Genomic DNA, 19,499 nt, shown 5'->3' on the forward strand with positions numbered 1-19,499 from the left:
GTCAAAACGGGGCTCATTCGCTAAGAAAAAAAAAGAAGAAGAAAGAATATATATATATATATATATATATATATATATACACAAAACCCTGATGTGACCCGGCCATGCAGGTCGGGTCGGGTCTTCTTTGTTGGGCCTCGTGGCTAGTAGGGCTTCTCCCCCTCTCCCCTTATTTATCCTCTTTTTTTTTATTCCCTTTAACAGTTCCAACGCACCCCTTTTCTTCCCTTTCTCTCTCCCTCTCCCTCTCTCTCGGTTTCTCTCCCTCTCCTTCCCTCTTCTTCCATTTCCTCTTCTCCTCCTTCTCTCCCTTATCTTCTTCCTTTCTCCCTTTCCTCTCAGCTGCCTTGCTGCTTGCTACTGTCAAGGTCCCCAAAGCCACCCCTCTGCTGCTCTTCCTCCCTTCTCGGCTGCTTCTTCCTACTCCAGCCTCACTCGAACACCAGCCACCAGCTCTACTCCATCATCGTCGGCTCCTTCTGCCTCCGCTACTGCTTGTTGTTCGCTGTCAGAACACTCGAAGGCCTCCCTACCAACTGTTGCGGCTATCGTGAGCCCTCCTACTGTCTGATGCTCCAGCCTCCAGCCAACCACTCAAGACCAGCCACTGCACTAGCCGCGCCATTGCAACTAGATAGCCACGACTATCTCTCTATCTCTCTCTCTCTTATCTTTTTTTTAATTTATTATTAGTTAGTTGAATTTTGTTAAATTTTTATTGAATTTTATTTGAAATTTTAGACTTTGAATATTGTTTATGATATTTTAGTATTATTGAAGTTATTTATTTATTTATTTTCTCTCAATTACATTTAGTGGTAGATTTAATTAGTACGTCGAGTCACTTAATTAATTACGTTAAGTCCTGTTTGGTTCTAAAAAAAAGGGGGGAATAAAATACAAAAATAAAAAAATATTTGTTTTTGTTTTTAGAAATTAAATTAGTTGTCCTTTTTAAAATTTAATTTTTGTTGAAGCTTGATTTACTTTAGAGTTAGTCTTATTAAAGTTCATATTTTTATCGTGTCTAGTTATTGTTTAAGTTATTAAAGATTTAATTTGTGTTCAAGTTCTTGGTTGCCTTTAAATTTTGATTTTGGTTCAAGTTCTTGATTTTGTTAAAGATTCTATTTTTATCGTTCGCTTATGTGTTTAATTGAGCTTTATTCTTGCATGTTTTAATTACGTGTTAAAGTTACCATCTTTAGTTTTTATCCCGATGTTTAACGCGTGTTTCGATGTTTGCCTGATTAGATGTAGGTTTTTTATTTATCGTTATTAAATTTAGTGCATGCTAGGATTATAGTTTAATTTGTGTGTTTGTTTAATTTGTCAAAAGAAATCTCAAACAATCTTGAAAACCCTGAATTTGAACTGAATTCAATAACTTTTTAATTTTGATTGGAAAAACGTAAAATTTGAGATTAAACCGATTAAACCACATTCCCTAAGGAGACGATCTAACTTTTGGGCTGAATATTATACGACAGAACTCTTATACTTGGGATAGCTTCTGAGCTGCTCATTTTTCGAGTGAGTCAAGTTTTTGACACCGTTACCAGGGAGTGCTAGTTTTAATTTCAATTTTCCACTTATTTTTCATTTTTCATTGAATAAAAAAAGATATATAAAAAAAATAAAAATAAAAATAAAAATAAATAAAATAAAATAAATAAAAAGAACATAAAAAAATTTGAAAAATTTGAAAAAAAAATTACTATGCTTGTTTGTTGTTGTGTTAGTGAATTTCTACTGTTTGCATTGATGTTTGATGCCTTGGGTTCGAGAAAATTCGAATAGACTGTCAAAAATTTCACCTAGCATCAATAGGGACACACAAAGCACAGAATCTAACTGTTCTCCTGTTAATTTTACAAGTAATTCTGAAATTGATTTGAACAATCTATTTGACCAATTCTTTAAGGAAGTCATGGCTGCACCTGCACCACGTACACTTCAGGATTTTCTATAGTCCACACGCACATCTACACCTTCATGCATTGTGTTGCCATAAGATGCACCGAATTTCAATATTAAGCATGGCATGTTATCTGTGATAGCCCAGTTTCACAGGATGGATTCTAAGAGTCCTTACCAACACTTGACATATTTTAAGTTAGTCTGCACCACTTTAATTCATAGGGCTAGAATTAATGAATATATCAAACTTCACTTATTTCCCTTTCTTTGAAAGATAAGATAAAAAATATGGTTTAATTCTCTACGACCTAACTCTATTACTAGCTGGGCTAAAATGCAACGTGAGTTTTTACATAGTCTTTCCTTTTCAGAGAACTCAGTACTTGCAGGAGAAGGTCAGTTAGTTCATGTAAAAAGATAACGAGACATTCCAGGCCTGCTGGGAGAGATTCAAGGACCTAATGAATATATGTCCACACCACAAATTTGAATCTTGGAAGTTAGTGAATTAATTTTATACTGGTCTAACCCCTGCATGTAAACAATTTGTTCAGACTATATGCAATGAGGAGTTCTTCCGCAAGGAACCAGATGAGGTTTATCATTCTTTGATTATTTAGCTGAGAGTGCCCAATAATGGAACACATCATGAATGGGCATTGATAGTAGCACAACCTCTCAGAGTGATTAGTGGTGGAGGCAGATATGAGGTGAAAGAGGAAATTGGCTTATAGGCTTTTGTTGCTGCGTTGTCTAAGAAACTAGAGGTTATGGAATTAGAAAAAGTGAAAGCTGAGGATTGCTCTATCTGTGAGACCTCAGACCACAGAATTTAGGATTGTCGTTTACTACCAATTTGGCATGAGAGTAGACCTGATCAGGTGCCATTGACGAATTGGGTCAACAAAATGCAGAATCAGCCATTCTCGAACACTTATAACCCAGGATGAAGGAATCATCCGAACCTCTAATGAAGGAATGATTAGTCCGGTTCATCATCCTCATAGTATCAGCAAGTTCCTCAACCTTATGCACCGTCTCCACAACCAACATATCACCCAGTTGCAGCTCCTCAACTGTAGTATCAGCCACAAAAGATTTCTCATAGCTACACACCATCGGGATTTCAACCAAATCTAGCTCCTATTCCAGCAAAGAAATCTCCTGATGATTACATGGCGTAGATAGCGAGCATGCTTCAGCAATTCATGCAGATTTACGTCACGACCAACAATCAGAGTAATCAATCTTTCAGTGAATTGAAAGATGCCATGAAAAAGATAAGTACGCAGCTGAACACCATGAAAAAAGGGAAATTCCCTACACAACCAAAGCTTAATCCCCAGGTATATAAACAGCAACAGAAACTGGTGCATAATGTTTCAGGGGATTCTTTTGAGTCAACTAAGGCAGTTATTACCTTGCGAAGTGAAAAAGAAGTTGCCCATCCTGAAATGCCCATTGATAAACAAATAGTCGCTCCCACACCTGAAGTGACAGCTGAGCTAGATGATGGAAAAGAAAAATTAGATACGGTCAACTCAAGTTTAACAAAGTCAGATAATAAGGAGGATGAACCGGTCAAGGAGTATCAACATGTGGTACTCTATCCTTAGCGGTTGACATCTAGTCAAAAGAATAATTATCACACTGAGATCCAAGAAATATTCAAATAGGTGTAGATCAACATTCCACTTCTAGAGGCCATACAACAAATCCATGCATAAGAAAAATTTCTAAAATACCTATGCACAGCAAAGAGGAAATTGAACATGAAGAAAAAGGCTTTCTTGACTGAGCAAGTTAGTGCATTCATATTGAGTCAAACTCCATAGAAGATTAGAGACCCTAGCTCTCCCACCATTTCGATCATAATTGGTGAATCTCATATTGGGAGAGTTCTACTTGATTTGGGGAGTAGTGTGAACCTGCTCCCGTTTTTTATATATGAACAACTGGGTTTAGGTGAGCTGAAGAAGACTACTATGATGCTATAGTTAGCAAACAGATCCATAAAAGCTCCATAAGGCATTGTTGACGATGTATCAATTCAAGTCGACAAATTTTACTACCCAGTGGACTTCATTGTTCTAGACATGCAGCAGCCTGTTTCCACCATATATCAGGCCCCTGTTATTCTTGGCCGACCATTCCTTGCTACCTCTAATGCCTTGATTAACTGTCGAAGCGGAGTACTCAAGCTCATATTTGGAAATATGACACTAGAGATGAACGTGTTTAATAAGACGCCGATTGGGTGTGATGATTCGGAAGTACACGCATTAGATGTGGTGGATGACTTGGATACGTTGGAGATGTTTTTCAGCATTTGGTCCTGATGGTGCATTAGAGAATGAAGCTCTCGAACAGCCTGAGGTAATTGATGAAAAAGTTCCCTGGATTAGCAAGTTACTTGAATCGAAGGGGCAGTCCACAGAGATAGATGCAATACCGATCCGTGATGTGCGATAGAGACCACCAAAGTTGACCATGTTAGACATCATCTACCCTATCACCGACATGTCATGCAACCCTCGGGTTGATGATATTGTGAACTACTTTGCCACCAATCAAACACCAATGCAAGATAAGCAACAATTCTTTTTAGAAGTTAAGATCATATTTGAGAAAACGGGTTGTCCTAACTGAAAAGCATGGTTTGAGAAATTGGTTGATGCGCACTGGGCTCACTGAGCTGCAATCAAGAAAATTTCAAGGATGACTCTAAACAAGTTGATTTATAGTAAGGCATGTTATGTACCCGTTAAAATTCAACATTATGTATTTTGGATCATAAAACAGATTGACTTTTTACTTGATAATGCCATAGAGTTGAGAAAGTTGTAGGCGTGTGCGCTTACAGAATCCAAGGGGAAAGTCTATGACAAGGTCTGCTTTGAGAAGAAGCAAATGAAGGTGCTGCATAAACTCAAGGATAAACAACCCTTCCCAAATCAGCAAGACCCTATCTGCAACTCTAGATACCATTTGTTTCCTTAGAAGCTAAGATCCCGATATGGCTCGTATATCGTTGAGCATGCTCATTCCCACGACACAATAGAACTGGTGGATCCAACGAATGATAACAGCATCATGGTCAAGGGACAGCAACTCAAGCCTCCCATGATCCCTTTCGATCCCAATAAAGAGGTCTTGCTTCCGCAAAACCTTAGGGGAGTCCTCTGACATTTTTATCTTAATATTTTTATTTTTTATTTTTTTATTTTTCTTTTATTGGTTTTCATTTGCATTTGCTTTTTTTTTTTTTTTAGTCGCATTAGTTGGTAGTGATGCTCTATTAGTTTGTACATCCGTGCATAATTTTTCTATTTCCCCTACGCTTTCACATTGAGGACAATGTTCCACTTTAGTTTTGGGGGGGGGGGTGAGCATTTACTGTGACACTATGCACGTATACTTGTTGGGTTTTATACTAATTTGAAAAAATAAAAAAAAAAACAAAAAACCAAAATAAAAAAAAATAAAAAAAAAAAAGAGAGAAAGAGCATTGAGGATAAACGAGTATGCCATGATTAACACTAACTTATACCCTTCACATACTTGCATATAACCTAAGAAGTACACACTTGAGTCATTTTGTGTAGTTTCTCTATATATGACTTTGTAACTCCATGAAGAATTGATTGGTAGTGCACTCGTGTTAATCTGGCTATATAATTTCTTATATTTACACGTCATCTCACGAGACTGAATAGACACATTCACGTGATTCATTTCACTTAGTGTTCCTTGTGAGCACTGAGAGAACACTTATGGCGACTATGACACCTTGTGAGATATCTTTGAGCTATTTATCATCCTTTTGAGTGTTAACATCAAATCAGAGTTCATGAAACTCGATTCTCTTTTCTTCTAGATGATTCTTTGTACACTAGTCTCTATTTTTGATTTGTTAGCCTAGAGGTGATATCTTTGTGGGGAGATAGAAACCTAGGTCTTGTAGCCTACTTAAGATGTGAAGACTGAGCCACCCCTAGAAATAGACTTATTTCATGGACCACTGTTCGAGCTTAATTCCCATTGATGGTATGAAGACAACAAAAAAAGTGTAATGATTGTCCTAATTAACCAAGAAAAGACAGAAATTGAAGAATGAGTAGAAGAAAGAATAAGAAATAGAAATGCACATGAAATGAAATGTCATTGTCTGCTCCACACAAGTACAACAAAAAGTCAAGGACACGACAAATATTCTCCACGTATGAAGATTCTTTGACCGTTTAATACCTTAGATGTATTCATGCCTAGTTTGTGAATAAGTTGATCTAGGGTGGTCTCAATTGGACATGGCAAGCAGGCGAGAAAATGCTATGGTGAAGGACCCAACACCTCATAGATAGGCTAAATCCTTCTCAGACTAGTCCACTCCATATACTTAGCATCTGTTTCTTTCAATATACGGGATGATTGATCGCGACACTCCTCCTCACATATCACGAGTGAACCCATTCTTTTTTAGTGTTCTTCAGGGTATACCAGTTAGGCTGAGTCAAAACGACCGTTCTGTAGGTGTCCACTGGTATGCTAGGTGTAATAAGTCACACACATCTCACACACCTCAAAGTTTTACCTATTTATACTCGAACTTATATGACCGCATTAACTCTAAATTATACCACTAGTTAACTTCATGTGAGTATATTGTTCTTAACTATTATATAAACGATGAAACTTGCGTGAGTGATGTGCTTCAAAGTTGTATGCGTTGAATATGAACGAGCTTGTGTGAAATTCAGTTATATTCCTGTATATGAAACGATATGATTGCGTTGCATGGTTATTAATTTCATGTTCGTTGGAGTTAGTAATTGTGGATACCGCCCTGAAATTCATTGTCGTTATTTGCTAGAAACTAGCAAAACGTTAGTTGGGGCTGTGATTACGCGCTTAAATTGCGTAATTAGGTGTTTTAATTTGTGCATTAGGGCTTACATTTTTAATTAAGTGTGTAATTATGCTTAATATTTTAACTTTGTGCCTCATTTATAATCTCTGAGTTTTATTGAGCAATTTATGGATTTTTGGCATTTTTTTTATCACAAGAAAATTTTCAGGGAGCTAAAACTGGTACCAGTTTGTAATTTGCACATAATTTTCCGATCCGAGCTCTAATCAAGACGATTCAAAATCCTAAAGAAATATAAGAAGATTATCTACAATTTTCATGTTTTGAGCTTTGACAGACATGAGCTCCAAGAGAGTCAAAATGGGGCTCGTTCACTAAGAAAAAAAAATAGAAAGAAGAAAGAAAAAAATATATGTATATATATATATATATATATATATATATATATACAAAACCCTGATCTGACCCTGCCATGTAGGTCGGGTTTGGTCTTCTTTGTCGGACGTCATCGCTGGTAGGGCTTCTCCCCCTCTACCATTATTTATCCTTTTTTTTTTCTTCCCTTCGGCAAACCCAGTGCACCCCTTCTCTTCCTTTTCTCACTCTCTCTCTCTCTCTCTCTCTCTCTCTCTCTCTCTCTCTCTCTCTCTCTCAGTTTCTCTCCCTCTCCTTCCCTCTTCTTCCCTTTCCTCTTCTCCTCCTTATCTCCCTTATCTTCTTCCTTTCTCCTTCTCCTTTCAACTGCCTTGCTGTTGTCAACGTCCCTAAAGCAACCCTATTAGCTTTGGTGCAATCGTAAAAGGCGGGTAGGGGGTGAATTGGTATTTAAAAATTTTATCCTCTAAGTCAATTCACTAACAACAGTATTACACAAGCCTAGGGTCAATCTATGCAATCAATAAATAAACATACACATATAGTAATAGTAAAATGCGTAAAGGTAAATAGTACACGTGATATGATAATAAGGTTCGACCAAATTGCCTACGTCCCCACCTTGGCTACACAAGCACAAGGATTCCACTATGACTCATTTAACGGGTGGAGCAGCACCGATTACAACCAGGTCAATTCAAGGGGTTGACCTCAACCAACACGTGTTACCAAGATGACGCACCTAACTTTCCTAACCGGGTCTAAGCTAGTTCGAGACTATTCCATAGGGCTAGTCTCCCTCTTCAGGCCCACGCTTGGAATACAACAAATGATGTGATGTTTTTGTACACGGAAATATGCTTCTTCACAATCAGTTATGTACACCAGTATAGCTTAAGCAATATTGTAAGCACGAATGATATGTAAATATGCTCAGTGCTCTAATGTGTGCTAAACACTCAAACAAGTATAGATTATTAGTCCAGATTTAGAGTGTATATCAAAGTAAGATTTGAAACACAATATGTGAATAACTCAAGATCACATCGGGGTTTCAAATATACTAAGCAAGTTGATTCAAACAAACTCAACAAGATATTTCAGTATACATAGCACAATGGAGTGTTTAAAAACTAGCTTTTGAAAAGGATTTTGCACACAAAAATATAGGCTTGGGTATCTTGCAATGACAATGCAAGAACCACAACCCTCAAAGTCTTCCCACACATGATTTATCAAATGAAATCGGTGGAAGAACTTTAATGCTAAACTCTCAAAGAAAATCAATCAAGTAATAATGCAAGTGACAGTTCTAACTTGTAAGATTAAGCACAATAGCCTTAAAGATACTCACAACACTTAAAAAGATCAAAGAGAGTGGAGTATGTGAGTGTTTGGAAGTAGTATTAGCAAATATAGGGTTTTGTATGTTGATAGAATTTTGCCTTAATTAAGTTTGCTAATCCTGGCTAGTTATGACAAATGAATAGGTATTTATAGGCAAGGAGAAATTTTTGACCATTGGGGACTTAATGGGGATAATTAAATTTGTTTTAAAAGCCATTAAGAAAATTAAATCAGTTTACCTCATTTAAAAATCAATAAAAATTATTTTAACCCGAGAGGTTCGGGTGCTCGGCCTGAGGTTCGAGTTCCCGACCTGAGGTTCAGGTGCTCGGCTTGAGGTTCGAGCGCTTGAAATTATGCTCGGGTGGATGAATCAAAGTCAATTGCCAAATGTTCATAGGTTCAAGTGCCCGGTTCCAAGTTCAGTTAACTGAACTAGCCAATTCGGTTGCCCGAGCCTATTTTGAACAAGATCGTTTGGGCGCCCGAGTTGTTGAAAAGAAACTTAACATAGGTTTGGGGGCCTAAGGGAGATATGCTCAAAAAAGGTTTGGGTGCCTGAAACAAGAAGTCAACATGTTGACTTGTTCGGTCGTCCGAACCCTCTCAACATTTTTAATTAAGTTCATTTTGGCCAATTTTAATTCCCGTAATATAAAGGGTGATGTTGGGGACTTTGTGTACTTATTTAGGGGCCTAAGGACTTTCTATCCTACCAGAAAAATCAGGTGTCCTAAGGTCTTACCATGGTCTGTGTAGGTACCTAAGGTCCAACTAGGGTTAATATAAGCATACTTACCTATCATGCATGATACAAATTACTATAGGCCATAGGGTGTACAATCCATGATAAATATTACATCCCAGAATGAAGAAAATGAAAGATAAATACAAATATAACACAGAAAACTTCATTATTTGGCACGAACACCGCACGCCATCATGGTATGTCTTTCAGCCCAAATACACGTGCATAGTGAACCTACATGCAAACCTTAGTACAACCATCAGTACCAAGAGTATTTGTCATGATCAAAACTGGGCATGGCCTATCTGGTCAACACACCCCTCTACTGCTTTTCCTCCCTTCTCAGCTGCTCCGTCCTAGTCTAGTCTCACCAGAAGTCCCTCTGCCAGCAAACCCGAACACCAACCACTAGCTCTGCTCCATCATCCCCAACTCCTTCTCCCTCGAATTCTGCTTGTTGTCCACTTCCAGAACACCTGAAGACCTCCCTACCAGCTTCTGCGGCTGCCGTGAGCCCTCTTATTGTTTGCTGCTGGTTGCTGCTCCAGCCTCCAGCCAACCACCCGAGACCAACCACTACACCAACCACGCCATTGCAACTAGATAGCCACGGCTATCTCTCTCTCTCTCTCTCTCTCTCTCTCTCTCTCTCTCATCTTTTTTATTTATTTATTATTAGTTAGTTGAATTTTGTTAAATTTTGTATTGAAGTTTATTTGAAATTTTAGACTTTGAATATTGTTTAGGATATTTTATTATTATTGAAGTTATTTATTTATTTATTTATTTTCTCTAAATTATGTTTAACGGTAGATTTAATTAGTACGTCGAGTCACTTAATTAATTAAGTTAAGTTCGGTTTGGTTCTAAAAAAGAGGGAATAAAATACAAAAAGAAAACAAAATTGTTTTTTTTTTTTAAGAAATTAAATTAATTGTCCTTTTTTAAATTTAATTTTTGTTGAAGCTCGATTTAGTTTAGGGTTAGTCTTATTAAAGTTCGTATTTTTATCATGTCTAGTTATTGTTTAAGTCATTATATATTTAATTTGTGTTCGAGTTCTTGGTTGCCTTTAAATTTTGATTTTGGTTCAAGTTCTTGATTTTGTTAAAGATTCGGTTCTTATCATTCACGTATGTGTTTAATTGAGCTTTATTATTGCGTGTTTTAATTACGTGTTAAAGTTACCATCTTTAGTTTTTATCCCAAAGTTTAACGCGTGTTTTGATATCTGTCTGACTAGACGTAGGTTTTCTGTTTATCGTTATTAAATTCAGTACATGCTAGGATTAGGGTTTAATTTGCGTGTTCGTTTAATTTTTCAAAAGAAATCTCAAACAATCTTGGAAACCCCAACTCTGAGTTGAGTTCTGTAAGTTTTTAATTTTGATTGGAAAAACATAAAATTTGAAATTAAACCGCATTCCCTGAGAAGACGATCTAGCCTTTGCGCTAAATATTACATGACAAAACTCCTATACTTGGGATAGTTTCCAAACTGCTCATTTTTCGAGTGAGTCATGACATGATATTCTTTTAATTTATTTAATTAATTTACGGCTTTTTTATTCTCATTCTTCAAGACTGCTTTCATTTTATTTATCCTAACTAGAAGCTTATGTGTTTTCAATAGAGTTCTTTCTAGTTTCTCACAAAGGGACGTGCTATTGTCATTAAGTTCAATGCATGTTTCATCATAAGATTTATCACTATAACATTCATATGAATCAAAGCATACATTATTATCATCATTAACAATAGATGATTTATCATACAATATATCACAGGATTTGGTAGAACCATCACAACATGTATAACATGGATTATTGCACGAATCACTAAATGAGGCAGAGTAAGAATCATAAACCTCAGTGTCTATTGATATTACTAGTTCATGATTTACCTCCTCCTGATCTTTTGAACTTGGAGCATCCAGAGGAGTGATCTTCTTCTCTTTGAGCTCTCCATATTTCCTTTATAGCTCATCCCAGATTTCTCTCCGCATTTGTATATGCCACAAACTCAAGCAAAATGTTAGATTCTAAGGCGCAATATAGTAAGTTCATGGCATGTGATTTTGCAAGCATCAAGTTAATATCATTTTCATTTGCAGGCATACAAATTCCATTAACAATCACCTACCAGGCCATCCAATCCATTGATTGCATAAAAATGCTCATTCTAAGTTTTCAATGGATGTAATTTACACCACGGAATACAAGAGGCCTATAAGGTGACTGTCCCTCGCCAAATGAGTATACACCAATGTGAGCCATTGCGATCTTTGGCAAAAACGTTTAAGTCTAGTACAACGAGGCTATGATACGAATTATTGGAATTGGTGTATTCTCAAGAGGGGGGGTGAATTGGGTATTTAAAAGTTTATGCCTAGATTAATCCAAATTCAACAAACAGTATTGCACAACCTAGAGTCTTTCTATGTAATCATATACCCAATCATTCACAATAATGAAACACAAACATTCAAGTGCTGAAATTTAAATTGTTGAAATTAAAAGTAGACACAAGAAATGTTATTGGGGTTCAGTCAATACTGCCTACGTCCCTGCCTCAAGCTCACAAGTTAGAGGATTCCACTATGGCTCGCTTAACGGCTGGAGCGGCACCTAATACAACACCTTACAGGATGGTGCACCTAGTTCTCTTAACCAGGTCTGAACCAGTTTGGGACAATTCACAGGGCTAGTTTCCCTCTTCCAATCAAACGTCGAAAATACAACAGATGTGAAAAATTTACGTACAAATAAATGCTTCTAATACAAGCTGATATGTACCAGTATGCACAATGAAATTAATGCACTCACAAATGATAGGATATTAAGCTCAAGTGAGATTTTGTTAACTAATGTGTTAACTCTCAACAATATGTATATTAATATGTATATGTGAGAGTGAGATCTTTGATTTCAAAATAATATATTTTCAATGTAAGTATTCAATGAATCTCTATAACCCTAATCAATTATCACAGTAGTAATTTTCAAATATCAAGCACTATAATTATTAGGGTTTAAGCTTGTTAAAAATATTTTTATCAAAGCACAAAGCAAGCTTCTGAAACTTGCAATAAGGATGCAAGTTCTTAAACCAATGAAGAGTTTTCCCCAATACAATATCTATATGTAAAATACAATGGGAAAAACCATAAGCTTACTCTCAAAAATCAATACATAGACAAATGCAAGTGTGAGAGAGATTAAACTTGTAAGATGAATAAGATGAAATGAACTCTCTCAAGGAAAAGTAGTTAAATGAGTATGAGAGAGAGATTTTTGTAATAAGGTTCAAAAAATATGGGAGTATGAAGGATTTAGCCCCATAAATTTTTTAGAGAAAAAATTGGCAAATCTAAAACCCTAATCACCACTAATTATGACAAATGAGGAGGTATATATGGAGTTGGGGAAAAATATAACCATTGGGGATACCCTGGGTCTTTTTGAAAAAGTTTAATTGAGTTTAATGAAAATTAACCCTGATTTACCGTGGTAAAAATTTCACCAACCCGAGAGGTTTGGTCGACCATTTTCAAGATTCCGTCAACCGTAGAACTGTGTTTGGTCGACCAAGTCAATTTTGAATTGAAAATATGGTCAACTGTCTCAAGGCGATTTTCAAACCACCCTTTGAGGTTCGGTTGAACATCTTCATAGGTTCGGTCGACCATAGCTAAATGAACTAACAAATTTGGTCAACCGAGTATACGGGGTGTCAAGCACGTGGGGATTTTGTCGACTGTAAGTGTCATGTTCATTTTGTGATGGTCGACTGAGAAAAGTCAAAGTATTGACTTCAGTTTGGTCAACCAAAGCCTTTATATAGCTTTGAGTTTGGTCGACCAAGACCACTAAAACTATGCATTTAAGTCCTGTTTTTGCCTCTATGCTTCATCAACCCAGTGTGACTAAGCATAAGGCATTTTGGGTTATGTGGCTGATGAGTCCTATGGTCATTCTAAGGCTTTTTGAGCATATACATCCTATTATGCATGAAATGCATATATTACATTCCATTATTAGAAACCCAGAAAAAAAAAATCAATTACAATAGGAAACAAATATCTTTAATTTTCATGCCCTTTCTCTCTATGGAGTGCGTCAGGTGCATGTATATTATCCGTCTTAGCCTCTATTCTCCCTGTCGCTTATGTGTAATCTCAATTGTGGACCTGTGTACATGCTAAATACACATATAAGTTTATTGTGTTTTGTCAGTATTAAAACAGATATTAGACTCAAAAAGTCAATACTCGCTAACACTCTTCTCCGCATTTGCAACTTCTGTAATGTCATACAAACTTCGGGGAGGAATTTTTGGGTCACATGCCATTTACCTTTCAATTTTGTGTCCTTAAGGTAGAACACTTGTTTTGTCTACGTCACTAGCACAAAAGGGTCATTTGGATAACATGTCTTACTAAAATTGACACTAGTAAAGTAGGCATCCATGTTTATCCCAGTATTTTTATTGCTAATGTCTCATCAGGTACACTTGAACATGTGGATAAGTTAGTTGGCTCCATAGTGAAACTCTATAATGTCATCCAAGACACCAAAGTAGTCAATTTCCTCATCTCCTTTTGCACCTAGCATCGCAACCCTACAATTCTAGGTTCTTCTAAGTAGTTTAAGGGACTTCGTATGAAATTTACCACCATTGACAATGCAACTGCTATAGCAGTTAACTCGTTGATTGGGGTCACATGCCAATGTATACAATTCTTTACTTGTCGTTGGTTCTTTATTGTAATACATGGCATTCATCTATTAATTAAAAAGGAGTTTAGATAAGTAAATCATTAATATTAAAAATGTACATTGCTTTGAACTCACATAAAATTTGTTATCTACACGGCTCTCAAACCAATTGACAAATTCCTTCTTATGTCTTTCGTCAACATTTCTTTCATTTTGGGTTAGAAGTTTAGCTTTATGTTCACTATATGCAACAATAGTACATATTAATGTCAACTAAGTATATATAGATATATACATATATACATATATATATATATATATATATGTATGTATATATATGTATATGCATATGTAAATACAATGCAAAGTACAGAGTTTGAAACCATGTACTCGATATATGGAACAATTTCATCACAATTATTGAGGACGTAAAAATGGGCCTTTCATAGGTCATCCATATCAATGAAATCATAAACTCGCGCACCAAACGGCCAAACATTTCCTCAAAATATATTGCTCCTTGATTCTTTATCTTCGGCATTAATAGCATGAACGTCTGCATTTCGTTTCTCACTAGTGAACCTTGTGTCAATATCATGTAGATACATTGAGCAAAATGCAAGACATTCACTATCAATGTATGCCTCAATGATTGAATCTTCAGATCGTGCCTTATTGCGCACATACCCATTCAAAGTGGACAAGAACTTGTGCATTTTACATAGAGTTAATGACTTGTACGCACAAAAAAAGTGAGGAAATCACATGAATATTGTAGAAGGACTTTATAATTTACCTCTCAATAGGATACATCCAACGATATTACACCAGTCCTCTAATTATGGTCTCCCTTGGTAAATGGATGGTTAGGTGGACCATCACATTGAAGAATGTTGGTGGAAATATTTTCTCTAGCTTGCATTCTATGATCACGATGTCCTCCTCTAACTGTGCAAGTACATTTACACTCATTTTTTTGGAGCGAAACTGTCGAAAGAAGATCCCCAACTCAATTAGCATTAAGTGAACATTTTCAGTCAAGTGTCCATGAAGGAAAACAGGTAGAACCCGTAGCAGAAGGACGTGATAGTCATGACTTTTCATCCCTAACATGTTCCCTTCATTCGTGCTTATGCATTGAGCTATGTTCGATGCATATCCATCAGGGAACTTCACTAATTTCAACCATTCGAAGAAATTATTCTTCTTATCCTTCGAAAATGTGTAACAAGATGATGGCATGAGAAGTTTGTCCCGATCACGAATTAGATGCAACTCAGGCCGTATTCCTATATCTTCCATATCCTAGCAAGCATTTGCGGTTTCCTTTGTCTTCCCATTTATATCCAGCAATGTACAAATGAGATTCTCACAAATATTCTTCTTGACGTGCACAACATCCAGGTTGTGGCATAGTGGATGATCTTTCTAGTATGGCAACTCGAAGAAGATTCTCCTTTTTGTCCAATTCAACTCCCACTCAGCACGTTTTCTTTTTCTACTACTCATTGGTTTCCCAAATTTCACATCTCCGATCAACCTAAGTTGGTTTAATATCTCTTCCTCACTTTGTTGGTTTGGCTACAACATTCGTTCAGGTTTTCCATTAAATCTTCTAACAACATGAGTCCTACAAGGATGTCCAGGCCGTAAAAAACGATGATGATACATAAAGCATAATTTGCATCCATGTCAAAAAGATAAGGACCCAGCATTCTTATTACACACTGGGCATGCTAAGTAAACTTTTATGCACTAGCCCGAAAGGTTGTCATAAGCGGGGAAATCATTAATTTTCCACAACAGTGTAGCATGCATCCGAAATGTTGTCCAAATTTTTACATCTAATGTCTCCACTCCTTTTTTCCCATAGTTCTTTCAACTCATCAATTAACGAACGCAAGTAAACATCAATATCATTACTAGGTATCCACAGTCCAGGAATAAGCAGAGATATATAAATGAAGCGTTCTTTCATACATCGCCATGGTGGCATATTGTATGATATCATCATGACTGACCACATGTTATACGGATTGTGGATGTTACCAAAAGGATTAAACCCATCTGAAGCAAGGTCAAGTCTGATGTTGCAAGGATCACTAGTGAACTACAAATGTATTTTATCAAACTCGGTCCAAGTTTCCGAGTCCTTTGGATGGCTAATGGTTTTTTTCTCTTAAAGACATTTATCTTTATGCCATCTTATATCTATAGCAGTCTTTCTGCACATGTACAATCGTTGCAGCCATGGTATTAATAGACAATATCACAAAACTTTTTGGGGGATTTTTATACCCTTCTTCTAATTAGTTTTATACCTCGGTTCACCACATTCTAGGCACTCGTTTGCATTTTCAAGTTCACTATAAAAGAGTGCACAATCATACCTACATGCATGTATTGGAATGTAACTGAGACCCAATTCACGCATGTATGTCTTCACCTCATAAAAGAATTTCAAAAATGTTTCACCATCAAGAAATGCCGCCTTAATGAACTTTAAATGCATATTAAATGCGCTTTGAGATAATCCATGTATTGTCCTTGCATGAAGAAACTTTATGAAGAACTCCAACTTTGAGAACTTCGTACAATTTGGATATAGGGGCACCAATGCATCCCTTATGAGATTAGAAAATGGTTTACTGAGTCAATTTAACGTACGAGGATCGCAAGGTATGGTACCTACTGAAGTAAAATCAATACCTGTATGTGACACACTGACATCATCCGTGTCCACTGCAACCCCCCTCTGCAAGTCACCTAACATTTCGAGTAATCATTCCAAATGTGTACCACCACCTACTATATTTGCCCCCTCAGGTTCATCTTCATCATTATTGCTCTAAACTGTGTAATCTTCACCGTGGAACACTCATGTTGTGTAGCTTTTCTCCATTCCAAAGCTTAATAGATGTCTACAAATCAAATCAATGGGTTTAATGTTATGTTTTGGCATTTCCTGAAAGGACACCGTATTCTACTGGCACCATCTACATAAGGACGCACAAAATCTATGAAATCATGTACCCCTTTCACATATTCGTCCAAAAACCTACCCCGAGTGTTCATCCAACTATTATCCATGTTCATTAACTACCCTATAACATGTTCAAGTAAATGGTATTGATTACATTCTCAGAATAATGTTTATGCCGCATGCATCGTGAATCCTAAAATCAACCACCTTCCGTCTAAAAGGTACAGATCCTATCCCATTCAGGATTGTTGCATTTATATTATAGTTAATCACTCTAATTCTTTCATCATAGTCATTCTAAATTTTGGCAGCATCTCCCCATGGTTCTCCAAGTACAAGAGATGGGGGAAGTGAATATGTTTCTAGTGTCCTATCACTAAAAAATTGTCACGACGCCCCACTATGTACCCAGAGAACACAAGTAGAGATGCGCTCAAAATATATAATGACAATGAACAAAGTAGAGTGATGACAACAATGTAAATAGAACTTCCTAAATTGTCCACGTTGAACATATCAAGAATGGTTGAAATACAAACATCACTAATCGTTAATGAAACAAATAATGAACATGGTCAATTGATTATTAGTCTACATAGTATGGCCAATAATCAATTGAATTTCATTAATTGATTTTTATGTACGATGAGGCATGAATGTATTGTAACCATTCTTGAATGAGTCTAAACTTCAATGAATACATGAAATGAAATTCTTAATTTGTTCAATTAATTGGCATGCAACATCCTAGTCAATTAAGCAGTATGCATTTCATAATTTCTACATCAACATAAATATTCTGCCAACTCAACCAGCAAGTAATATCCTAGTCATCTAATCAACCGATCATTGCCTTTTATCACTTTTTATGAGTTTTTCAAAAATCTAACATTAGAAAATTATATTTTTTTCATAAGAGACACATACACAATGTAGGCGCAATAACCATTCTTAGAAGAGGCACTATAGAATGTTAACTAATTAATTTATTATTTGAAGAATAAATGGGCTCCTCAAAAATGTTTTCCTTTATTTTTATCTTTTCAAATAAATAAAATAGTGGTGATTCCGTTTTCAAAGTACATAGTGAGTTAGAGAACCGATAATTTCATTTTCTATACTTTACTCATCTTTTCAAAATGGTCTTCAAACTTGTTGGGTTATAAACAGGTCATTCGGATTTGAAGTCAATAGTTGGCTAGGTGACAAGTGACTTGAGATTGAGTCTTTAACTATTTATAACTTCAAGTATGCGAAGTGCATAGAAATATTGAAATTTTTAGCTTTAAAAGCACTTCAAGAAATCCCTTGAATTTTAGTTGGGGTTTGGTTTCTTTGTTCTTGTTTCCTATATATGAAAGGAGGCATATATTAATAGGGCAATAACATGTGGTTGATTTACTTCTATTTTGCCCTTTATAATATATTAGCTAAACTAGGGATAAAAAATGATATTTAAATATATTTTCATTGTTTAAAAAAAATTGCCTCTCACTGTCTATAATTGTTTCGAAACTCACAAGGAATACTAAATAATACTAAAATTTACAATAACGATAATCTAAAACATACAAACAATAAAAACAATAATAATGAATATACAATAACTATAAAAGTGTACAAATACAATGATAAATAATAATAACCAAGACAAGAATCGAATAAATAAAAAATTTGCATAAAAAAATACAACATAAATAAGAATCAAATAAAAAAAGAAATTTAAACTACTTACAAAATACTCAGGGGGATTGGGAATCAGATTGTAGTAGGTAGACACACACACACGCACAATACTCAAAGGTACACATAGTCAGACCCACACACACACTTACACACCCACAAAGACACATCCACACACACTCACAGCCACACACACACTCACACACCCATGTTGTAGAGACTCGAAGAATTATAACAATTAAATAATAAAAGAAAGGAGAGAAAAGAAATTTTTTAAAAAAGGGGTTTCAGCAGGGTCTTGTCGACGAGTGTAGAGTGCTCATCGACGAATAGGACTCTTGGGCTCGTCGATGGGGATGCGTGTTTCGTCGATGAGATGTTACCGAGAGGGCTATTTTCAGGGCTTGAAACTCCTTGACAAGAAGTAAGTATTCGTCAACGAACTCTCTTCATGGACTCGTCGATGAAGTGACATGTCTTGTCGATGAATATAAATTTTATAAATATGCCAACTCTGAATTTTCTGCAAGAGAATTTTCATAAACCCTCCCTTTCTCTCTCTCTCTCTCTCTCTCTCTCTCTCTCTCCCCCCCCCCTAAGTCTCTCTCACCTTCTCTCTTCGATTTTGGCTCCGTTCTTCATTGGTTCGACGATCGGAAGCCGCCACGCTACTCCTAGGAAAATTCTCTTCAAGTCTGCTGGAGTAGTCTGCTGGTTAGGCCAACTTGGGTACCATCCCAAAATTTGGATTAGTTAGTTATTTTAGCCTTTATAAGTTATTTGGTGTTTTGGACTGAGGAAAATGCTTCAGATAGTATTATACCGAAGTTTGGCTGGGGAAAATGCAATTTCAGGGTG

This window comes from Malania oleifera, chromosome 1, assembly GCF_029873635.1.
Source record: "Malania oleifera isolate guangnan ecotype guangnan chromosome 1, ASM2987363v1, whole genome shotgun sequence".
NCBI lineage: Eukaryota > Viridiplantae > Streptophyta > Magnoliopsida > Santalales > Ximeniaceae > Malania > Malania oleifera.